The sequence below is a fragment of the Anolis carolinensis genome, chromosome 3 (genome assembly GCF_035594765.1).
Source record: "Anolis carolinensis isolate JA03-04 chromosome 3, rAnoCar3.1.pri, whole genome shotgun sequence".
NCBI classification, from domain to species: Eukaryota; Metazoa; Chordata; class Lepidosauria; order Squamata; family Dactyloidae; genus Anolis; species Anolis carolinensis.
Genome location: NC_085843.1, coordinates 144,934,470 through 144,951,593, shown reverse-complemented (window position 1 = coordinate 144,951,593; position 17,124 = coordinate 144,934,470).

Here is a 17,124-nt window from a genome sequence, read left to right as displayed (position 1 = left end):
GATTATAACTTTGGACTTTAATATCATATATTGGACATTGCTTTCCTGGACTATATTTGACCTTTCCTGAAGGGTCTACTTCTGGACTATATTCTACACTTGTTTTTATTGACTTTATATATTTCTTTAATAAAGATATTAGATACATTCTGGCCTCTGTGTATGGTTATTGGTGCTCTGCTGCCTGGGTCCTGACACAGAGTAGCTTGACATGTTCATTCTCTGTAACTTTTTCTGACTTGTGATCCTACCAGTTCTTTGTCACAGGCAGATGGTATTTGTGGCACAAGTTCCAATGAATCATCTGAGCAATGGTGTTATGCCTCTGCGTGTAGCCTGTCTGTGTGATCTTTCTGCAGCAGCTAAGGATGTGAGCTATTGTTTCATCTGCTTCCTTGCAGAGTCTACATTTGGGATCTGTCATCGACTTTTCAATTTTGGCTTTGATGGCATTGGTTCTAATGGCTTGTTCTTGGGCTGCCAGAATCAGGTCCTCCGTCTCCTTTTTCAAAGTTCCATTTGTGAGCCACAGCCATGTTTTTTCTTTGTCAATTTGGCTCTCGATTTTTCCCAGGAACTGTCCATGGTGAGCCTTCTTTCGCCAGTTTTCTCTTCTGCTCTGGATTGTGTTTTTACAGTATTCACTCTTTGTCTTTTGCACTTGAAGCAGTTTACTACTGTTGACTTCCCTCAATGCTGGTTCTTGGCTGCCTTTCACATAATTTGCCAGGACATGTTTCTCTTCTTCTACCATTTGTTTCACTTGCAAAAGCCCCCTGCCTCCTGATTTTCTGGGCAGGTAAAGTCTGTCGACATCACTACGCGGGTGTAATGAGTAGTGGATTGCCATCAGTTTTCTTTTTTTTTTTCTCTCCAGATCATCCAGTTTTGCTTGTGCCCAGTTCACAATTCCAGCAGTGTATCTAATGACGGGGATGGCCCAGGTGTTGATAGCCTTGATCATATTTCCGCCATTTAATTTGCTCTTCAAAACCTTTCTTTGGATATATTCTTTGCTGACCACATTTTTCACATGCCCATGCTTGATATTGTCTAACTGTAGGATGCCCAGATATTTATAGGCTTCAGGCTGATTGCATTTCATGGTTTTTATTATTTATTTATGGATGTTGTTGTTGTTGTTGTTGTTGTTGTTGTTATTATTATTATTATTATTATGCCTGGCTAGATGGCTGGGCAAGGAAGAAGCCCCTCTGGCACATGGCTGGTGCAGAGAGAGAGAAGCAAAAACTGCCTGGGAATGAAGGGAGGGAAGGCAAGGAGGGCTGCTTTCTTGCTCTCTCTCTCTCTCTCTGCTTACCACCTTGTGTCTCCTCTTCCTCCTCCCTGCATGCGAACTGCAGCCTCAGGTCTTTGCTCTCCTGCTGGGGGCACTGGACTGGATGGCCACTGGGGTTTTTCAGTGAAATAGTAATGTTAGATTTGTTAAAATTTCCTAAAAATCAGTTGATGTGCAAATCTTTCTAAAACTCAGGGGGCTCAGAGTGTGTGTGACAACTGTATCAAATTTCATTGTGATGACTCTAAAACTGAGGGTGGGAAGAACCCTGTTAGTGTCCCTATTGGTGTGAATGGACAAATAACAACAAATAACTAACAACCTTTTTGGAGCTCTGTAATAGCTTCTATATGATTTTCGTTAAGATAAACGAAGCAGTTTTTTAAAATCATGCACACCCCTAGTAGCTATCAACCATTGTCAGTTTGTACTTACTCATAGGTAAGTACTTTTGAAATAATCTATAACCATAAAACTAATGGTACAGCTATGGACACGCAAATGGCATGCAGTACGCAAACATCTTCATAGTTTGTCTGGAAGAATACTTCCTTGGCTCATAAACCTAGAAACTTCTTGTCTTCTTGAGGTACATTGATAACTTAATATTTGCATTCATACAAATCATCATCATGTGAGAAATTTCATTAGAATTCACCAGAATTCATTCAGTCCCAGTAATAGATGAAAGGTCCCTCCATTTCAACTACCACTGCTGTGGTCTTGAATGGTAAAAATGAGTAATACCCAACTTCATTATGCCTTGTCCCAGAAGCAGATAAAATGATAGACAGCATGTGCTAGACTTAATCACCTTTCCCACTGCCATTCCTTTTTTCTTATGTTGGACTGTATGCTCAAAAGCTATGGACTGTCAAATTAATGTTTTGGAAGTTGGCCTGAGAGCCTTTTGGCTGAAAAGTGGAGTATAAATACCCTAAATACATAAATAACAAAATTAATTTCAACAACTTCCATTTGACATATGCCTCCAAATAACATGGAAGAAGTTGGAACAGAGTGATAAAGGCTGATGTCTGATTTGTATTACAATGTCCTCAATTAAAGTGTCAAAAACTGTCAAAAACAAAATCATGTATATAGTACAAAACATAATTCAAAAAGTTGTGTGTTAGAGAATGTGTTTATGTTACTGGAAGCCTTTGTGACAGCCTAGTTCTAGGCAGAATGCCTGCTCAATGTAAACAAAGATATGAACAGAATGAAAGAGTGCAAAGCATTGACTTATGTGAGGAGCTGATTGATACAATTTGATGGAAGACAAACAAAAGCTAAGCTCTAACTATACTCAGTTTGATTATGTTAACTCAAAGAAGATGATTTTGGGAAGACCAGTGTTATATCACCTCAAGGACAGGCGACTGACTAAAGACCGGGATGCAGTCCACCAAGGTCATTTACCTGCACCCACTCTAAACTTTAGAGTTATGGTGGCTCTAAGTGAAACGACTTGAAGGCAGTCAACAACAATTCTAAATAACTTGACTATGTTATCAGCCAAAGCAGGTCCTAACTTCCCTTTGAAATATTGGTAAGTTTATGTTTATTTTAAAAATCATTTAAAATACTGTATTGTTCTTTCATGTGCAGTGTGCATGGGAATTTGTTCATTTTTTTTTCAAACTATAGTCCAACAGCCTTATGGACTGGCCCTCTGCTCAAAAAGTTTGAGAACCCCTGGTTTAGATAAATAAAATTGTTGACCAATGGAAAGGATAAAGAAACAGAAGTGGAATGACCTAAGCGAAACTTTATTAACCATTACATATTTAATTGTTTCTTAGTGATAACCAACCAAATTTGAGGGAGCAAATTTGATATAGGACTGAACGAAGCAGTTGGTCACCCAGGACTCAAACCCATAAAGTCCAGTGATGTGGTATAGAAATGCAAATGGAAAGTGTTCATTCCTAATATGCTTCTGTGCCTTCTCTTCCATTTTGCCTCTTTTTCATTAGCAAAGAGTAACGTTTTCTATGATAGTACTGTAAACACAACTATTAACACAAATTATTGCTGAGCTCTGTGGAGGAATTGCTGACAGTCCTTTAAATAGAGCACAAAACTATATGGCACCAGCATAATTGAACAATATCAATAATTTCTGCACCAAATCTCCCACAGAGACTAGCCAAGAATTTTTACAATTATAACTTCTCAGGTTGTATATTTGCCGAAAATTATCCCCCCTCCCTTTACTGACAGGTAAATAATGAGTTTTCCTTAATTAAGCTTGATTATGAAAAATTAAAATGGTACTGGGGAAAAAGGGACAGTACTTTTCATCACAGAGCAGCACCATGTAAATGACTTAAGCCTGTCTACTTGCCATGATAAATAGGTTATGGTACATGATTATTCTAATTGCTACGCGGGGGGGTGGGTGTGGCAGCTGAGGTTTAAGTACTGCTTTTGGTATAGACATTTAATATTGCAATGACCCACTTACTAGTGACCTGTACTATAAGAATTGTGGATTTAAATTGGTAATTAATAAAGGTCCATTTCTGAAAATGCTAACACAAGGAGCTCAATAAAAATGCTAACTAGGCCTCAAATACCACAGACAGTTTATTGACACATTAATACATATTACTTATGTAAAGACTTTTGTAGACTTAGAACTGAGGATGAAGAGATGACAATAGTCTTGTTTCTCAGCTCGGCACTCGGAAGATCACTGGCAACCGTAGTGGACTCGTTCATTTTTGCAAATCTTAATCCTTCTTATAATGGAGAAACAGAATGCTGTTTCTTTTTGAAGCTACATTATATCAAATGAACTCTTTTTTTAAAAAATCTTAGACTGCAGAGGACAAGAATTTTGACAGAAGAAAATGTGGGTCCTGTAGGGTAATATTTTAATGTCCAACACATTGATGGTAGCAAAAAGAGAGGCTGTCTTTGCATAAAAAGAACAGGATAATCCAGCAAACTGCCTTTTGACGGAATCCCTATGGTGTCTTTTTTCTCAGAAATGCTGAGCAAATATAACTGCAAGAGGTTTTTTGTCAGAGTTGTGATCATCAGGAAATCTGCTGAAATTGCATACAACAGAACAAACTATTCTATTTGTTCTAGTGAACTTTTCAATAATTATATTGTTGATTTTGTAATGTTTAACCACATTTTATGTCCAATCCCAAAGGTTGCCCCATTTCTGATCCCCACACCCTAGGACTCAATGCAGAAATCCAGGTTCTTGTGCATGCACTACCCAAGATTTCACTGCCCTGCACTAACCTACAGAAAGTAACTAAATGCCGAAATACATAACATGTAACCTTATTTATTTATTTATTTATTTATTATTTACAGTATTTATATTCTGCTCTTCTCAACCTGAAGGGGACTCAGGGCAGATCACAGAACACATATGTGGCAAACATTCAATGCCAATTATAACAGTGAAAAGACATACACCAGATAGAGGTATATATAGGCTTTCCTGTCTTTTAGCATCTTTGGAGGCTGTGCTCAATTCCAGCCACTAGGGGGTGCTGTCGCTCCATCTCCCTGCTGAAGAGCTTTCATTGTTCATAAACTTCCTCCTACTTACATTGCATTCAAGCCAACATTTCATTTTAAAGTACCATCCAAAACCAATTTCCCCATAGGACCATGTCAACTCAGTACAAGACGGGTATAACACTTAATGAAATAGGCCACCTCTTCAGGATCTAAAATTTCTGGGCAGGCTCATATAGTAGGAGGTGGCCATTTGGCTGTCCTGGCCCCAGAGTTTGTATCACAATATCAGCACATTCAACTGAACATGGAAACACATTGGAAATCAATGTAGTTAGATTAAGACACTTGCAGCAATCACTTAGAAGGCCCTTTTTCATGTTGGCACCAAATGTACTGCTAAAGATGTGGGGTAAAGGTAGATAGCTAGATAAGAACTGTATACAGCTGTAAGATGGTGAACAGCACCTAGGGCCTAATCCTATGAGCAGGAGAAAACAGGGAGATTGTCTTTTTGCCGTAGCATTTCATTCTATTACATTTATAATGAAAATGGACAATATATTTATCTCCTCACATTCAATTTATGTTTGTCCATTTCTACTGGCATTCAGGAGCGATTGTGTCAACTGTCCCGGACATTTCTCCATTCCAGAGATCAACCAGGGCTTTGACAGAATCACCTGTGGCAGGACAATCCCCAAGAGCTGTCAGGAACCTATCAGGTTCCATAGGCCTCATGGGATGGACCATTCCAATTGGTCCTCCCCCCCCCCTGCAGAGGTCAGGGGCAGCAGTAAGACTAAACCTGATCAGATGATGATCGGTCCATGACAATGGGATTATAGATAAGTCCCGCACACTGTTACCATCCCATAGAAAAAACGAGATCTAACATATGTCCAGCTACATGGGTAGGGCCAGATATTTTTTGGGACAGCCCCATGGTTGTCATGGCTACATGAAGTCCTGAGCCACACCCGACAGGGCAACCTCAGCATTGATGTTGAAATCCTCCAACACAATCAGCCGCTGGGATTCCAATGCTAAGCTCAGGTAGTGAGACTGTAGTGCAGCGGGGTGGGCGGTACACTAACAGAATCCCTATTCTGTCCCGTCAACCCACAGATAGACACAGTCAAACCCGGATGATTGTGGGATGGGGCACCTGGTCAGGGAGATGGTATCTCTATAGACCATCACTACTCCCCATCCCCGCCCCCCGAGCCTAGCCTGCTGCTGTACGGAGAACCCTGGAGGACAAAGCCGAACCAAGTTGACTCCTCCGGCCTTATCCAGCTACATCTCCGTAATACAAGCCAGATCGGCATTTTCATCACGGATCAAGTCTTAGATCACGGTTGTTTTTCCATTCACCGGCCTGGCATTGAGCAGCAGCAGTCTAAGCCCGGGGGAACTGCCACTTTGATTACCCAGACTACTCTATATAACTATGTATAGGAGGAGCCATCCTGGGAGCAACAGACATTGATACTGGCCTGAACACCTTGGGGCATTGGTCTTGCCCTAGTCTCCTCCATTTTGATCTCCTCCTACCCCACACTACCTCGATGGGGGCCCCCTGGCCCTGCAAAAAAACCCCTCCCGACCTCCCTCTTCAAAATGCCTAGTGCCCATAGAGTTAAAATTCTCTACCCCACTTCCTTCCATATAGCCCACCCCCCCCCCCCATCCTCCATTGACATTGCTGGAAATTTGAAGTACTGATTTAAAGTGTACCAGTGCAAAATAGTGCAGTTAATAAAATACAGAACAATATAAATTTGCATCAACCTGCACATAATCAAGTTATATATACCTTTCATATCTAGTCAAAACACCACTTCAGTTCCAGAAATATCTGGAAAAGTAATGGGCCAGGGGTGGACAGGAGGAAGGTATAATTGCTTGCACAGAGTGCAAATAATAGTAATAGTGCAAAAATACAGGGCTTCAGGGGTGGCCTGGGAAGATGAATTTCGAAAGAGTCTGTAAGGTGCAGGGCAGATTTGGTAAAACATATTCCATTCAAAGAGGTGAGGTTTGCCAGCTCAAAGATCAGAGTATGGATTCAAGTATTAATAGTGCAATTAATGATGGTATAACAGCTCCTCTGCTTCAGAATCTCTATTGCCTGTTGATGGTAGGTGGCCATCACCTTTCTTCCTACACTTACTGGTGTTCCGGGGGGGGGGGGGGGGGGAATGGGGACAAGGCTGTATGACTGCAGCCAGGATGCAAAATGTTGTTAAAGTCAGCTCCTATGCCTTCTTCTTCCTCCAGGGTGGTTTTAGAGTTTTTAAAGTCTTCTCTCCCTTGTTACTCACTCACCAGCATTGGGAGAGGGGAGGCAGTAGGACTGCAGCCAGGAGGCAAAATGTTGTTGAAGTCAGCTCCTCTGTCTTCTTCTTCATCCAGGGTGATTTTAGAGTCTTTAAAGTCTTCTCTCCCTTGTTATGTCAGTGTTTTTGTTGTTATAGTGTGAAATGTTAAAATCAATTGTTGCTGTTGGATTGTGTCTATGTGTTCCGGCAAGCTTTCCAGCAGCACAGGAGTTAATTACATGCCAGCCCTGATTGCCTGCAGGGCCAATGGGTCAAGACTTCTGTTTTAACTTTGTGGATGGAACATTCGTCATGTACTGTGGAATGTTGGGAGGTGCCTGCATGCACTGATAGCAGACTTGGCTAACTGAGAGGACATGCCATGCTTTGCCCTTGCTGAGGGAACATGAGTCCTGACAGTGATGATGCTTAGAGTTGTATATAGTCTGTAAATAAAAGTATAGTACCACTGGGATCAGCAGATAAATTACGACTGAGGTGTCATTTCTCAGTGCCACTTTGCCGATGTCTAAGTGGTCTGACTGGTGAGAAGAAGGTGAGAGACCTGATTAATAAATAAATCAGGGTGACGATTAATTAACCCTGATATGTTACTCACCCACCAACGTTGGGGAAGGGAGGTAGTAGGACTGCAGCCAGGAGGCAAAATGTTGTGGAATATAGTGAATTCCTCTGTTGCAAATCAGAGTCGCTAAGAGGATGTCATTCAGACCAGATTAAATGTCTTTTCTCTGTTTACCTTTTGATTTTCCAAAATAATTTCTATTTTGCTGGCTTTAGCTTCAGTTTGTTCATCCTTATCCAATCTTTTAACCAGCAGCTTCCTTGCATTTGAGAAGGAGAATTAGAATTGGAGCCCATCAGCATATGGAAAGCACTGAATCTCAAATACACACTGTCTAAATATTACCCCTTATATAGTAACTATCGTGCAGGGCACATCAAAGTTCTACAGGAATACAACAGACAAATATCTGACTTACTGAACAGGAATCCTCAACTCCTATCTTCTGAAGATATCTCCTATCCCTGTAGGATGCCCTCAGTCACTGTAAAATGGTTTTCCAATTTCATGCCAAAAAGCAGGGGTAAAGAACCATAGTTAATGGTGACATAAGTTCCTATCACACCCCTAACAAAAGTTATGATTTGTTTTGTGTAATACCCCTTCGCAGCTGGTATATAAAATATTATCTACTATTAGAGGTGATTTATTATTTACTATTAGAGGGAACACACTGTGGTGTTTCCCCATTCCAACCATGTAATAACACATGATATTTAATTTGAAATGTTAAATGATGACAAATATTTGACAGCTCATGGACCTTTACAAATAATATCTTTGGAGGAGGAGGAGGAGGAGATGTCAAGAAATTAACATATTCACATATCTGATTTGCCTGGAAAATATGAAAATAGCTTGAGTTTGAATATTAGAAAAATTATTTTCACCCTTTCCTTACATCTTTCCATTGATACTTACAAACACACTGGCTAACCATATTGTGGATAACATGCTTGTATTATGATATATTTTATTATTTAAATTCTGTTTAAATATAGATATTACATACTTTCCTGAAGTACTTCTATTTTTTGTCCACTTCCATTTCCCTGTAGTGTACAGTGACCTTCTTTGGATTTTAAAAGTGTTTACCCATAGTTCATCTCATTATTTACCTCCTCTTTGCATCCATTTGTATTGTGCTGTTTGTGAAAGCAAAATGATGAGCAGTGCTTATTCAAATGTATTGCATGTGTACTATCTATTATTTACTCAGTTTTGCTATCAAGAGATGTTACCCAGAGGACTGGAATGACTGTTAAGAAACATAGTACTTCTGTGACATTACATTGGCCCAAAGACGTATGCTAGAGTTTAATATTAACAGAGTAGCAACACTATGCATGGCGCCTGGGTAATATTTATTACAAATTACTGAAAAATAGGAGTCAGGAGGAGAGATGCTAGAAAGTTTGCTGAAAAGAATACAGTGGACACTGAGATATTGACAAAAAGGAGGAAGTGCCTTATACAGATTGTATAAAAGTTGCATGCATTGATTGATAGATATTGATTAAAATTTGGAAAGATGGCTATAGTTTAAATAGAAAATACTGTTCAGCTGACCTTAGTAGGGAAAAGTGTGGCCTCATGACTTGTGTTCCTGCAAAGTCTGCCATCTAAATATAAACTGTTGAAAGTTCCTGGTCTATTTCTATTTGTGTGGTTCTTTCATCAGATCTATCTTCATTGGTGCTTCTTACAAGGGATAATCTTACATTCCTTTTCAGTTTACGTCTGAAAAGATTGTGCCAAAATTTAAAAAAAATGCAGTCATTGGATATGATTTAAAACCACATAAGTGATTTGTGTATCTAAGATTAAACAAATTGTGATTTAATTAATTAATATCCTAAGTTCTGCCTGAATTGGTTTTTATAAGTCAAAATCTTGAATATTACACTGAAACTCATTTTCAGAACGAAGGGTCAGTTCATTACTTTCACTGTGAATTTTAAAGAAATAAATATTGTACAGAAAAATTTTAAACCTTTTAAAACTACTGTTACTATTTACATTTCCCAAAAAAACATATATAACTTCCCTTTGGCAATAGGTTCCTTCTTAGGACCCTATTCAATGTTTTTTTTTCTTTTCACTTATAAGGAAGAAGAATCTTGCTTGTAGATACCAAGACATTCTATGTCCATCTCTTGAGATTTTTTTTACACTGACTGGAATGGTTCTTGCAGAAATTGTACAATTGGTGTAGCTAACCTAGTAGTATTAAAAAAAATAAAAACATAATACATTATTGAAGCAATAACAACTCTCTCTGTGTTTGTTTTACTTCAGAAAAGGAAGATCTTAGTTTTCTGGGCAGACATTTCTTTAATATTGCAAAAATCACAATATCAAAATGTTCATCTTGCTATCACTCTGGGGATGTTAAATCTCAGGGGGTTTAATTGAACTCTCAGTAGGCTCTCTACATGGGGAAAGGCAGTCTGTCTCATTGAGAACAAGTAATGCAGTGAGATATTTTTCACATCGTGCATGAGTAATCCTTGATCTTACTGTGTGGGAATGTATACCAAATTCTCAAATGAGTACCCATAAATGGGTAGACATGTCTAAAATCTTTGAACTTTAATTATTGCATTTAAAAGTGAGTACTATACCAAATTCTCCATATCTCCTCTACTGGTGTTCTTCTTTTAATTCTAAATTGGTCAATATTTCAAATCTGAGTTATTTTTTCTTTATATGATTTAAAACCTTTTGGAAGCCAGGAGTAATACTTTTTCAGGGAGCTATGTCAGCTCTCCCTGCTTCTGATGAAAAAAATGTTCATATCTCAAATATCTGTTATTTTCCTGATAGCCATTGTGTCTTACATTTTTATGGGTAACTATATAGTTTGTCTTCTTAATGGCTAGCAAAAATAGAGGACAGATAGTTTTCAGAGTTCTTTTATACTATAACATTTGAGACCTCTCTATCAGCCGATTGTGGTATGCATTCAGTAATACATTTTTCAAAGTTGTTTTTCTTCCTGTTGGCCATCTTACAGGTCCATATACTACCTAAATGGTGACAGATGTAATATGAAAAGGTAATCTTAACAGCACTGTGAATCCATACTCCTTTAATCAGCAAATCATATCAGGAGACCAAAGCCACTGTATTATTCTTGTGCCTGCCTGCATGATTGTTGCTGTGACCATAGTGGTTTTCTTGTTTAGTTGGAAAACAACTTGTTGTTAGGTGCCTTCCATTAATAAAGCATGAATTCTTTGTTGATCAGCTTGGGACAGGAAAAAAAATGCATCAATAACAGCTAAGACCAGAAAAATAATGATGCATCAACACCGAGTCTGTTGCTATGTTAGAAATTTATGTTAGCATTGAAAATACGGACAACATGCTCAAATTCTGTGAGCTTCTGTTTTATAATGCAACTATTGGAAATTGTTCAATTTCCACTAAGTGCAAACACTTGAATTCAAGCTGATTTATAGTGCACTCTTAGACACAGCACCCAGAAGACATACTGTAACTGTTTGTTTCATGCTACTTATTTCTAGGGGCCCTTCCACACAGCCATATAACTAAGAATATCAAGGCAGATAATCCACAATATCTGCTTTGAACTGGGTTATCTGAATTCACACTGCCATATAATCCAGTTCAATGTGGATTTTATATAGCTGTGTGGAAGGGGCCTAGGCAAGTGAAGATAGAGATACAGTAGAGTCTCGCTTATCCAATGTAAATGGGTCAGCAGAATGTTGGATAAGCGAATATGTTGGATAATAAGGAGAGATTAAGGAAAAGCCTATTAAACATTAAATTAGGTTATGATTTTACAAATTAAGCACCAAAACATCATGTTATACAACAAATTTGACAGAAAAAGTAGTTCAATACGCAGTAATGCTATGTAGTAATTACTGTATTTACGAATTCAGCACCAAAATATCATGATATATTGAAAACATTGACTACAAAAATGTGTTGGATAATCCAGAACGTTGGATAAGCAAGTGTTGGATAAGTGAGACTCTACTGTATAACCCTTGGACCACTTCATGTGTTTTTAGAGAAAGCACGAGTTAACATTATGTCTGTTCCCTTTCTGAGTTTATTGAAAATGAGAAGAAAGTGCATTAGGAAATAGTATGCAAAGGAACTAACTACCTCAATTATCAATTGAGTTAGAGATTTTCAAATAAAAAGAGCAACATCTATTTATTTATTGACTTTATTAACTCAATTTCAAAGATCTCTCTGCTAATTGACTTATGCTAGAATACCAGCATTATCGTTCAATTAAGTTATCAATCAATCAACTAAAAGGCTAATATTGAGCTAACCTTTGTAGATATATTCAGATTTTTTTTTACATTTATTTAAAGCTACTTTATTTAAAATTTAGTGTTCTAGTGAGCCTCTCAGATGGGGACAAATATAAGATTTAGATGACAAGATTCAAGGCACTCATCTTAATTCATGATTAGGGAGTTTAGTTAGTTCAAACATTAAAATATTTTAAAGAAACAAGTAGTAAGAGCAGCTTGAAAGACTGTGGTCTTTTCTCAGGCCAAATAATCCTATATTCCACAGCAGACATGATATAAAACATCTGTTTCAGGAAAATGTGTTCTGACACTTTTAATACTGAGACTTTTTTATATCAATTTCAGGCTCAGCAAACTAAAGAAACTAAAGAAACGGCCAGATTAATGGGGTTAAGAGAAAGATGTTTTGACAAGGAATGAGTCTACACTGGTGTGAACATTTGTGGCCAGTCCAGAGTACACATGCTCTGAAATGACTCTAGAAGTGGTCTCATGCACCCTACTATATCTGCTGCAGTGGAGATTTGGTCCACTAGGCTGAGACTATACTGGCTCTGCTGAACCACCTCATCTTCTATGTTGTCCATCATCACTCGTACCCAGCCAAAGATTATTGTAAGAACTTCTGGCAATTGTGGGTGCCCCTGTTCTGAAAACAGCAGAAGCACCCATTTGATCAAGAAGAAAGAGACTTCTCATCTCCCCATCTTCTTCTTGGTCATGCAAGTGCCACTGCTGATGTCACCATGAGGTATGCATGATAGCCAGGAATTCACAAGGGCCTTTGTGATTTTTTGGAAGCAGTGACATGGGCAGGATCCATCCTCTTTTCCCTGTGCTGATAAGCTCAGTTAAACGGCGATAGTGCCAGTGTCCCATGTGGACAGCAGACCACTTCTAATCAGAACTGATCCAGCTGTCCACACTATTTGTTAGCTGTGGGATACTCTGGAGTGTCCTCTGACATTTCCTGAAGTAGAACAAAGCTGGTTTAACCAAGAATAAACCGCAAAACTAATCAGATGTACAGGAACATTGTAAAGACAGCCACAAGCTGACTCGCGATACATTCAGATTTCTGTAGACTTGGCCTAGATACATTTTGAAAATGAGCATTTCTAAACTTCATGCAAGTATTTGTTTCTTTGAAGTTCAAGACAGGGATGGAGGGTAGAGTAAAAACATGGCTTTCTTCAGATTCAACCTGGTTAAGACTTGTAAAGCCTATATTTAACTCAAATTTTAATGACAAATTTAACATAAACTTATTGTTTCCCCCATCTTATCTACATGAAATTGAACCAGAAATTTAAGGTTAGTGATTAACTAGATGTATTACTCTTTCCCTAATAACTTTCTAATCTCTGGGAAATATCAGTAGGGAACATCAAATGTACATTCATCCTTTCCATAAAATGTGGAATCATACAGAGCTTTCTCTAGCACTCACCATTTGAAAACAGCCCATAACAATGATATAACCATTTTTTAATGTAAGAATGCACACGAGGAGTTACTGCATATTGTGGTATACTGGCATAGCAATAGCAGTGTGTTGCAGCAGTTAGATTGGCTAAGGTCCCTTCCACACTGCCATATTATCCAGATTATCAAAGCAGATAATCCAGATTATCTGCTTTGAACTGGATTATATGAACCTACACTGCACATAATCCAGTTCAAAGCAGATAATGTGGATTTTATATGGCAGTATAGAAAGGGTCTAAGACTGGATCTACACTGCCATATAATCCAGATTATCAAAAGAGATAATCCACATGATTTGCTTTAAACTGTATTATATGAGTCTATAATGTCATATAATCCAGTTCAAAGCAGATAATCTGGATTTTATATGGCAGTGTAAATCCAGCCTTAGAATGCATCTACACAGTAGAGTTAGTGTCATTTAACATCACTTCAACTGTCATGGCTCAATGCTATGTCATCATGGGGTTTGTAGTTTGGTGAGGCACCAGCATCCTTTGGGAGAAAAGGCTAAAGACCCTTTAAAGCTACAACTTCCCTACTATTGAGTCATAGCAGTTAAAGTGGTATCAAAAACTACATTAATTCTATAGTGTAGATACACCCTAGGTTTCTGGAAATATAAATATAAATCCTAATTCAGACACAAAGTCCAAAGAACACAGATAAGCTGCATCATTTCACTCTAATCTATTTCAATTGGTTGTTGTGAGGATGGACTTTGTGAAGGAGACCCATATATGTTGCTCTAAACTCTTCAGAGGAAGGGAAGACCACACAAATACATAAATAAAAGAAAGGATTTTTTGGGTGCATTTCCATTGCAATAATACAGAACTTCCCTCATTTTCAGAAATATATTTAAAAGCATTCAAGAATTTTTGGATATGAGAATCAACCATGAGGAACCATCGGAGTATAACTAAGAGCCCAGCACATTTTAAACATGCAACTTTAAAGAAAAATCCCACTAGATTTGTAATGTGAAGATTCAGTTTGTGTTGCTCGGAATACTCATTTTCATTTCAAATACCTTTCATCTTTTTTTCCATTGTGCATAAACAATACTCAGACAAATAACACAAGGCAAACGTGAAGGCTTTTTACACAGCATGTGTTAAAATGTTGTGAACCAGCAGAGAGTAAAAATCATTTGGTTTAAATTGCAAGTGAATTATACTGTCCATCAGCTGAGGCAGAACAGCACAACAAAGGACCCTCTCCTCAGAAAAAAATGCAGAAGAAATGAATCTCAATCTGTTTTTTAACATGCCATTCAGAATAAAATGTTCAACACATTTTGACAATCTTGACCTTATTAAATCTATTGGTGATCTGTATTCTCTTATTTAGCAATGTACTTTCTCAAAATTCGGGTTCTCAGCAGAAGTCACTGTGACATGCCAGGTTAAAAAATGGCAGCCTTGGTTATATGAAGAAATGTTGACAAGGATAACCACATTCATCTATTCCAGCAACACCACAATCCTATTTGGCACCTGGACCCCAGTATGTTTGACATATTTTTTGTTAACAGATGAGAATTACATTAGTACTTCCTGAAATAATGCACGAACAGGCAAGACATTTTCTTTTTGTTTTTCTTTTATTTCCCTAAATATTTGGTATAATTCTCTAATCAAAAAGTGTATGTTGGGGAAAATTGTGGAACTCAGATAAAGACGATTCCAGTTCACCAAAGTTTTTGTTGTAGTCAATGTGTTAGTCTTTAAGGCACCAAAAGGCTCTTTATTACCATATATTTTCTGCTGCAGACAAGCTTAATCATCCTTGGAGAATTATTTAAAATAAAGAAATGTATGAGAAAGGAGTACATTTTTCAGATATATGTGAGTGTACCATTCCCTCTTTTGATTGTTGGAGTCTTTGTTGTTTAAACCCATTAGCACCATCTTTAAGTACTGATATATTCATTCAGTGGTTTAGTGACCTTTTCAAATTTGACCTTTTTGGATTTCTTTCTGGAGGCTATGGGGTAAAACGATTTTACCACATACGTCTGCTTGCAAAAGGAAAAAAATAATTCTGTGGCAAGCATTTGATTAAAAATAGAGTTAATCTTTGCTCTTTAGCAAATGGGTTGATCTACCTTCAAAGAAGCCTCTTTAACCTCACTGTTTCAAACATAGGCACATTATTTGCTTTATAATGATAAATGCTTTTCTTATTAATGAATGTGTATGAATATGGTTTCAAAATAATTTTGTTGTACAAAACTAACTGACAAATAGAAATTTTCTGAATGGGGCTTAAGTTGTTTTCCTACATGTGACAAGAAGCCAGTGGTCAAAATGTTTTTCCTCTTGACTTAACTTTAAAAGAATTTGAAATGTTATGTAAAGATTCCATCACAATAAACCAAGGTTAAATGGGCAAGAGGTAATCACTATGGAACAGACTGCATTCTCAAGGAAATCACATAAACAGTCTCTAATTATTCATGAACTTAAGAACATTTACTTAGTTTTAACTTTAAATCCAGCTATTGTATGCAGTTTCTCTTTCACTGTCTCCACTGAGACTTGTTTGAATCTACTATTTCAACATCACAAAGTTTTCCACTTATTTTGCTTATCTGCATGGATACTGATGCTGTTTTCAGATGTCTACTAAATCAAGTATGGCCAACTTCTTTGTCAGAAGGAGCCACTGAGTTCTCTAGATCCACGGGTAGAACCTGTATATCCATCAAATTCAGTGTGAGCACATCGAGATGTAAATAATGTTTGTAGATTCTCTTGTTCTTGAAGAGAATGGGTTTTTGAAAAAAGTTGCATAATATTATGTATACTTGGGCAAAAGATTGCATTTTCCACATTTTAAAAATCCTTTGTAAAATTTCACAAAAACCATTACAAGTTTTTTTAAAAAATTAAAGAAAAAATATCATGATCCCCCAGCAGGGGAAAAACCTTTTTTACATATATACTTGGAAAAAAAACACATTTACTTCCCCATTTAAAACAAGTATGAAGATGTCAGCAAATAGTCATATACACCAGTAAGACATTATCCTTTATAATTTTCCTATCTGCAGGCAATCTTTAAAACTTTTTATCTTGAAAGAGAAAGAACTGGGAGCAAAATTAGTTTAAGATCTAGTGAATATAAAATTTTCTGACATGTCTTTGGATCTGCTACATGGGCCAGGAACCATAACTTGGACCAGAAGTCATTCCTGGACTTATAGACAACTTCAAAGAGTCCCAGCCCCTAGCACTGGACAAAACTGGTTAATCCAATTTGACTTCACATTAGTAGAAGTCAGGAAATGCTGCAATGTTTTCCTGAAACTTCAGACTGCTGAGGAGTGGTGTGTGTAAATACCTCTGTTGAAAAGCAATCATGTTTCAACCCAATCCTGAATTTAGGTGATTGGGTTGAAGGTCCCTTAATTATTTAATGACACCTGCAGTTTTTCTTATAGAATTCAATGGTAGAGTGGTAGCATGGGAAGATATCTCATGGTAGATTTTGGAAACAACATTTCTGAACTGAGCAAAGTTGTCTGCCTATGAATGAATGATGGGTGAGAGCTTCACATGAGTGAGGACCTCTCGGTGTCTGGTGAACATCACAGCTCTCACAAACTAATATTATCTCTCTTTAATG